Source organism: Myotis lucifugus, unplaced genomic scaffold, assembly GCF_000147115.1.
Source record: "Myotis lucifugus unplaced genomic scaffold, Myoluc2.0 scaffold_244, whole genome shotgun sequence".
NCBI lineage: Eukaryota > Metazoa > Chordata > Mammalia > Chiroptera > Vespertilionidae > Myotis > Myotis lucifugus.
In genome coordinates, this window is record NW_005871292.1 from 1039205 (window position 1) to 1047702 (window position 8498).

An 8498-nucleotide genomic window follows, 5' to 3' on the forward strand; every position below is an offset into this window, starting at 1 on the left:
CCACCTCAACTAAAGCCAAACTCCTCCACACCCATGTTCACACAGTATCACTCATCTTTCATTTTCTGCATGGCAGGTACCACACACCATTATTTCTCTTCATTTGTTTGTCGGTTTCCCCCACTATGATGTAAGCATACTAGAGCAGGGACTCATCTCTCTTGCTCACCACTTTGTCTTTGGCTCTTCACACAGTGCCTGTACACAGTAGGTGCTCAATAAAGAAAGATCTTTTCACTGACCCAGTGAGTGAACTGCTGTAGCTACTCCTTCTGAGTCTCTCTTGCTATCTCCACCTACCCTGAAGTCAGAGGACTGTGGCATCTACAATGTTTGAAATATCAGAATATTCCTCATGACAATCCCGATTTCAGGCTTTTGCCTCATTGGGAGATCTGACAACATGGTGCCCACTTTCTTTCTTGGTCAGAATAAGCTGGAGCTGCCATACTTGTAAGGGCCTGAAAAGGATACTACTCCCATATTAGAACAGAAGGATGTTAACACATGGAAGTGGTTATACAGCAGATGGAGGAGCTCAGGAGCAGTGAAGCAATTGGAAATTAGCAGAAGTGGGAAGCCAAAGCAATCCCAGACTGGAGGAACAATGGAAGGAGGTGGTGGCACCAGAGCCTAGAGATAAAGTCACCTATTAGAAGTTGGAATCAGTGGGATTGCATAGCAGGCTAAAGCTGTGGAGGAGGCTCAGCCACAGGGATAAAGGGGAGAATTACTCTGGCCGCTTTCTCCTGCTCTCTCGGATCCTGCCACTGCTTCCCATGGAGGAATCCCAGGTGAATCCAGGTGAAGGGAGAGATTGGGAACTGTGGCTTGGGATGCAGGAAGAAAGGGGGAGGTGTGCAACAGGTCTGGGGGCAAATACAGCCCATAGCAGCATAGCATGGGTTTCTCGGTGCTCCAGGGTTCCCACCTTGCCTGTTGTCCCATAATAGGCCCCACTCACTGACTTACATTGCATGTCTGGCTACTTTAGAATTAGAGTGCAGGTTGAGTTCACAACTCTGGTGTTTCAGTTATCCATTTATTGCTATATAACAGATTATTCCAAAATTAAGCAGTTTAAAATGACCATTTTCTTTTCCTTTGACTTTGTGGATCAGAAATTCGAGAAGAGGCTCTGACTGGGGAGCTCAGTTGGTTAGAGCATTGTCCGGATATGCCAAGGTTGGGGTTTGATCCGGGGTCAGGGCACATAGAAGAATCAACCAATGAATGTATAAATAAGTGGAACAACAACAACAAAAAATAGACCTTTCTCTCTCCCTTCCTCGCTCTATCTTCTATATATATAAAAGCCTAAGTGACCGTTCCACCGTCCAACCGGTAGCTATGATGTGCACTGACCACCAGGGGCAGATGCTCAACACAGGAGCTGCTGAGATGCAGTCACTTGGCAGCTGTGGTTCTGGGGTAATGCACCTGGAACCAGAGAGGAGGGAGCCCAATTACAGGGTGTGTCACCTGAGAACCACCCTCTCGCAATTCGGGACCCCTCAGGGGATGTCGGAGAGCCAGTTTCACCCGATCCCTGCAGGCCAGGCCTAGTGACTCCACGAATCCGTGCACTGGGCCTCTAGTAAATAAACAGACAAACAAATAAATAAATAGTATCCTAGTGCTGAGTAATTGACTCATAGATGTTTATTTTTAAAAAGGAAGAAAGAAATTCAAGAAGGGCTTGGTGGGGCTGCTTTTGCTTGGTGTCTGTCATATGGTTGAAGTCAGATGTTGACTGGGACTGGAGTCATTTGAAAACTACTGGATTTGTGTCCAAGGTAGCTCACACACATGGCTGGCAATGTTGCTGGCTGTCGGTTATTGAACAGAGCAACTACAAGTGGTCACTCCAGTATAGCGATTTTAATATGACAGCTGGCTTCTTCTCCCAGAGCATGTGTCCCAAAGATCCAGGCAGAAACCGGTATCAGAAGTCACACAGCATCACTTCTTCTGTCTGTCAGTTAAAGCAGTCACTAGCCCACCCAGATTCAAGATGAGACTACATAGATCCCACCTCTTGATGTGAGGAATTGGTGGCCACATCTTGCTACAAAGAATATTATTTGAGGCACCGGCATGAGTTCTTTTCTCTCCGGACTGTAGACATTCTCCTTAAATGAATCTCTCCATTAAAATCTGGTGCCTTTGATGACCATGTACATCAAGCATGTCAAACTCGTGGCCGGCGGGCCATATGCCTGACGACCGCTAGTTTAACATGCTTGATGTACATGGTTACAACATTCAGACATATTTGCAGTCCAGACCCTTTTTAAAAAAGTATATGTTTCTATTGACAAGAGAGAGAGAGAGACATCAATCTGCTGCCTCTTGCATGCTCCCTGACAGGGGTGGGGATCAAGCAACCCAGGTGCCTGTCCTTGACTGGGAGTTGAACCTGTGACCCTTCAGTGCAGCAGGCCGATGCTCTAAGCACTTAGCAACACTGGCCAGGGCATCTTTGCCCATTTTTTAATTGTATTGTTTGTCTTCCTGGTGTTGAGTTGTATAAGTTCTTTATATATTTTGAAAATTAACACCTTATTAGATATGTCATTGGCAAATATGTTCTCCCATACAGTAGATTCCTTTTTCATTTTGTTATAGTTTCTTTTTTTTAAAAATATATTTTATTGATTTTTTACAGATAGGAAGGGAGAGAAATAGAGAGTCAGAAACATCTATGAGAGAGAAACATCGATCAGTCGCCTCCTGCACATCTCCTACTGGGGATGTGCCCGCAACCCAGGTACATGCCCTTGACCGGAATCGAACCCGGGACCTTTCAGTCCGCAGGCCAACGCTCTATCCACTGAGCCAAACCGGTTTCGGCATGTTATAGTTTCTTTTACTGTGCAGAAGCTTTTTAGTTTGATGTAGTCCCATTTGTTTATTTTTTCCTTTGTTTCCCTTGCCCTAGGAGATGTATTGGTGAAAATATTGTTGCAAGAGATGCCTATGTTTTCTTTTGTTAATCCTCACCTGATGATATTTTTCTATTGATTTTGAGAGAGAGAGAGAGAGAGAGAGAGAGAGAGAGAGAGAGAGTGAGAGAGATGTGAGAGAGAAACATTGATGGTTGCTTCCTGCATGTATACCAACTGGGGCTGGGGATGGAATCTGCAACCCAGATGCATGCCTTTCACTGGGAATTGAATCTGAGACCCTTCAGTATGCAGGCTGGTGCTCTAACCACTGAGAACACCAGCCAGAGAGCCTATGTTTTTTCTAGGATTTTTATGGTTTTGTGATTTACATTGAAGTCTTCTGTCCATTTTGAGTTTATTCTTGTGTATGGTGTAAATTTGTGGTCTACTTTCATTTTTTGCATGTACTTGTCCAATTTTCCCAACACCATTTATTTAAGAGACTGTTTTTATTCCATTGTATGCTCTTACCTCCTTTGTCAAATATCAATTGACCATAAAGTTGTGCGTTGATTTCTAGGGTCTCAGTTCTGTTCCATTGGTCTATATGGCTGTTTTTGTGCCAATACGAGGCTGTTTTTATTACAATGACTTTGTAGTATAGTTTGGTATTTGGTATTGTGATGCCTTCAACTTTGTTCTTCTTTCTCAAGATTGCTGAGGCTATTCAGGTTTTTTTGTTTGTTTGTTTTCATATAAATTTTTGGAATATTTGTTCTAGATTTGTGAAATATGCCATTGGTGTTTTAATAGGAATTGTGTTGAATCTTTAGATTGCTTTGTGTAGTATGGACATTTTAATTATGTTAATTCTTCCAATCCATGAACACAATATATGCTTCCACTTATTCATATCTTCCTCTATCTCTTTCTTCAATGTCCTATAGTTTTCCAAGTATAGGTATTTTACTTCCTTGGTTAAGTTTATTCCTAGGTACCTTTTTTGTTTTGTTGTTGCCATGGTAAATGGGATTGTTTTCTTAGTTTCTCTTTCTGATAGTTCATTATTGGTGTATAAAGAGAATCACTATTCTTCAAGGTGAATTCAAGCTTTCTTACTGTGGCATTCAGGGCCTCCATCATCCTCATTATATAGACCTTGATTTGGTGCTGGCCTCATCTCTCTGACTTGTACTTTAGGGACTCACTAAGACTGAGTCTCTAAGTGATTTCTCACCTATGTACCTTTCACATACTCTTCCATTTGCCTGACTGTGTTCTACTCATTTTTAAGACACAGTTCTGGGATTACCTCCTCCAGGAAGCCTTTCCAAGCACTTTGTGAATAGTCATTAAGGAGCCATTTAATTGATTATGAAAGTCAATTATACTGAGATTCCCAAAGAACTATAACTCCCTATTCACACTCTCTCCTTAAATCTGCCTTGAACATAAAGTGACTTGCTTTAACCAATAATGTGATAGAAGTCACTCCTGCCCAGTTCTGGCCTAAGCCGTAGGCCAAGCAGCTTTTGATTGTGTACACTATGGGGAGACCACATGGAAAGGCCACATGGAGAGGCCACATAGAAAGACTATGTGGAGAAACCACATGGGGAACAGAGAAAGTCAGATAATAGTGAAAAGAGATGTCCCTAATATCTGACCCCAATTCAGCTGCTCTAACTGTGCCTCAGTCATTCTAGCTGTCCTGAAGCGCCAGACACAGAAGTGAAGAAGTTTTCTTGGATGTTCTATCCAAATTCTTGAAACTAAGGACAGTGAGTAATTCATAACATGCTTGCTGTTTTAAGCCACTAGTTTTGGGGAATTTTGTTATGTAGCAATAGATACTTGATGCAGGTTGAGGGAACTGTTTCCTATTAATCACAAGAAGAGGCAGAATGTTATTCCCAACGTAAATACACTCACCGCCCAGATCAGGGCTGGCATATTGGATGCATTCATTTTTTTTTCTCTCATTCATTCTTTTTTAAAAAAATATGTTTTTATTGATTTTTAAAGAGAGAGGAAGGGAGAGGGATAGACAGACAGAAACACCAATGAGAGAGAAACATAATCAATCAGCTGCCTCCTGCACCCCTCCACCTCTCCCCAACCCCCTGTTACTGGAGATTGAACCAACAACCCGGGTATGTGCCCTGACTGGGAATTGAACCTGTGACCTCTTGGTTCCTAGGTTTATGCTCAACCTCTGAGCCACACCAGCTGGGCTCACTCATTCTTTTACTAGATATTTATTGAGATCCTGCCATGTGCCAGGCTCTGTTTTAAGTGTCGTAGATATAATGGTGATGGAGACAAGACAGACAAAATCTCTCTCTCTCTCTCTCTCTCTCTCTCTCTCTCTCTCTTTCTCTCTCTCTCTGTCTGTCTCTCCCCTTCCTCCTCTCTCAAAGTGGAATAACAAATCACCAAGGACAAGATTGATGGGGTTGACTTTATAGAGTTAAATATTCCATATGTCCAAAAAGGGTATGACTAAAACTGAAGTTAAACAAATAGTGTAGAAAAATATTTGTAACAGGTACAATAGAAAAATGGTTAACATAATGTAATGAAGATATTAATAAATCAATGTGGAATTAACATTAATTAACATAAATTAACGTGGAATAAAAGCTAATACCCAAAAGAAAAATGGGCAGTTAATATGAAAAAAGAAACTCACAGAATACAAATAGCTAAAAAAAGATGAAGACCAAGTTCATCCTCAGTAATATTTGTAGAATTTGCCACTTGAAATATTGAGCTGCATCTCTTTGCCTGACAAATCAGAAAAGTTATTTGAAATGTGGTTCCCTATACCTGGGAAGATTTCAGGGGAATGGGAAACCCCATTCATCGTAGTTGGGATGTGAATGGGAATTATCCTTCTGAAGAATTGGGAACCTTAAATCTAAGCCTGAGAGTGCATATCTACCATTTGTACTTCTAGGAATTTAGCCGCTGAAAAGACTACAGCAAGTAGGAAAAGATTTCACTACAAGGATTTTCTTGGCACCATTTTTAAATGATAGCCAAAACATATTGGAAACAATTGTCGTGTGTCTTACCAGCACTTGACAAAGATCCAGGGAATGTTAATTGAGAGTTGAAGATAAAAAGACCCCTTGATTTAAAAAAAAAAGTGGAGCCCCACCAGTGTGGCTCAGTGGTTGAGCATTGACCTACGAACCAGGAGATCATGGTTTCATTTCCGGTCAGGGCACATGCCCGCGTTGTGGGCTCAGTCCTCAATAGAAGGTGTGCAGGAGGCAGCTGATCCATGATTCTCTCTCCCTTCCTCTTTCTGAAATCAAAAAAAAAAATTTTTTTTTAAAAAAGCAGAAAATGTTGGCTTGAATGAAGTTAGATGAGCTGCTTTGTTGCAGGAATCTTCATTAACATGATAGAGTCCTTGATAACTGTACAGAGGATGCCTTCTAATCCCAAGACCTGCTCAAATTCAAGGGGTCGGGAATAGACTCCACTCTTTGATGGAAGTTGCTTGTAAAGTCCAATAGCAAAGGGCGAGGAGACTGAGAGGAGTAAAAAATTGGAGCCATTTTTGCCGTCTACAAGAGCTCTTTCTTCATGGAGTGTATTAGGTAAGGTAAATAATGAGCTATTGTTAACCAAAGACTCCCCAAATCTCAAAGACTTAAAACTGTCAATGTAAGGAACATCCAAACCTATAGATAATTTTTATGAGTTTATAATTTTTAAAATATATTTTTAAAATTGACTTCAGAGAGACAGAGAGGGGGAGAGAGAGATAGAAACATAAATGATGAGAGAGAATCATGGATTGGCTGCCTCCTGCACACCCCACACCAGGGATCAAGCTCCAGGGCATGTGCCCTGACTGGGAATCGAGGACCAACTAGAAATTAAGCATACACTGACTGAAATAAAGGATATTATGCAGAGTTCCAACAGCAGACTAGAGGATCGCAAGAATCAAGTCAAAGATTTGAAATACGAAGAAGCAAAAAACACCCAACCAGAAAAGCAAAATGAAAAAAGAATCCAAAAATACAAAGATAGTGTAAGGAGCTTCTGGGACAGCTTCAAGAGTACCAACATCCGAATTATAGGGGTGCCAAAAGAAGAGAGAGAGCAAGATATTGAAAACCTATTTGAAGAAATAATGACAGAAAACTTCCCCCACCTGGTGAAAGAAATAGACTTACAAGTCCAGGAAGCGCAGAGAACCCCAAACAAAAGGAATCCAAAGAGGACCACACCAAGACACATCATAATTAAAATGCCAAGAGCAAAAGACAAAGAGAGTATCCTAAAAGCAGCAAGAGAAAGAAAGTCAGTTACCTACAAGGGAGTACCCATACGACTGTCAGCTGATTTCTCAACAGAAACTTTGCAGGCCAGAAGGGAGTGGCAAGAAATATTCAAAGTGATGAATACCAAGAACCTACAACCAAGATTACTTTATCCAGCAAAGCTATCATTCAGAATTGAAGGTCAGATAAAGAGCTTCACAGATAAGAAAAAGCTAAAGGAGTTCATCACCACCAAACCAGTATTATATGAAATACTGAAAGGTATCCTTTAAGAAGAGGAAGAAGAAGAAAAAGGTAAAGATACAAATTATGAACAACAAATACACATCTATCAACAAGTGAATCTGAAAATCAAGTGAATAATCTGATGAACAGAATGAACTGGTGATTGTCATAGAATCAGGGGCATAGAAAGGGAGTGGACTGACTATTCTTGGAGGGGAAAGGGGTATGGGGGATGCGGGAAGAGACTGAATAAAAATTGTGCACCTATGGATGAGGACAGTGGGTGGGGAGTGAGGGCGGAGGGTGGGGTGGGAACTGGGTGGAGGGGAGTTATGGGGGGGAAAAAAGAGGAACAAATGTAATAATCTGAACAATACAGATTTAATAAAAAATATATTTAAAATAGCCCTGACTGGTGTTGCTCAGTGGTTAGAGCATCAGCCTTCACACTGGAGGGTCAACAGATCTGATTCCTGGTCAAGTGGGAGTACCTGGGTTGAGGTTTGATCCCCTTCCACATGGTTGGGGCACGTGTGGGAGGCAAACAATCCATGTGTCTCTCTCACATCCATATTTCTCTTTCTCTCTCCCCTACCCTCTCTTTTCCACTCTCTCTGAAAAAAAAATCAATGGAAAAAATATCTTCACTACTCGAGTGAGGATTAATAAAAATAAATTTTAAATTATACCACCACATGATCTCACTCATTCATGGATAATAAAGACCATTACAAACTTTTGAACAATAATAGATACAGAGGCAGAGCTGCCTCAAACTGATTGTCAAACTGCAGCGGGAAGGCCAGGGAGGGTTGGGGGGCAGGAGGGAGGGGGGTAAGAGATCAACTGAAGGACTTGTATGCATGCATATAAGCATAACCAATGGACATAAGACACTGGGGGGTAAGGGAGGCCAGGGGATTGTCAAGGGCAGGGGGCGGGGGGCGGGGAAGGACACATATGTAATACCCTTTGTAATACTTTTAGCAATAAAAAAAAAAGAAGCTTAAAAAAATATGACAAAAAACCACAACAAAATACAATTTTTTTTTTTTTAAAAAAGAAAGAAAATGTCATATAA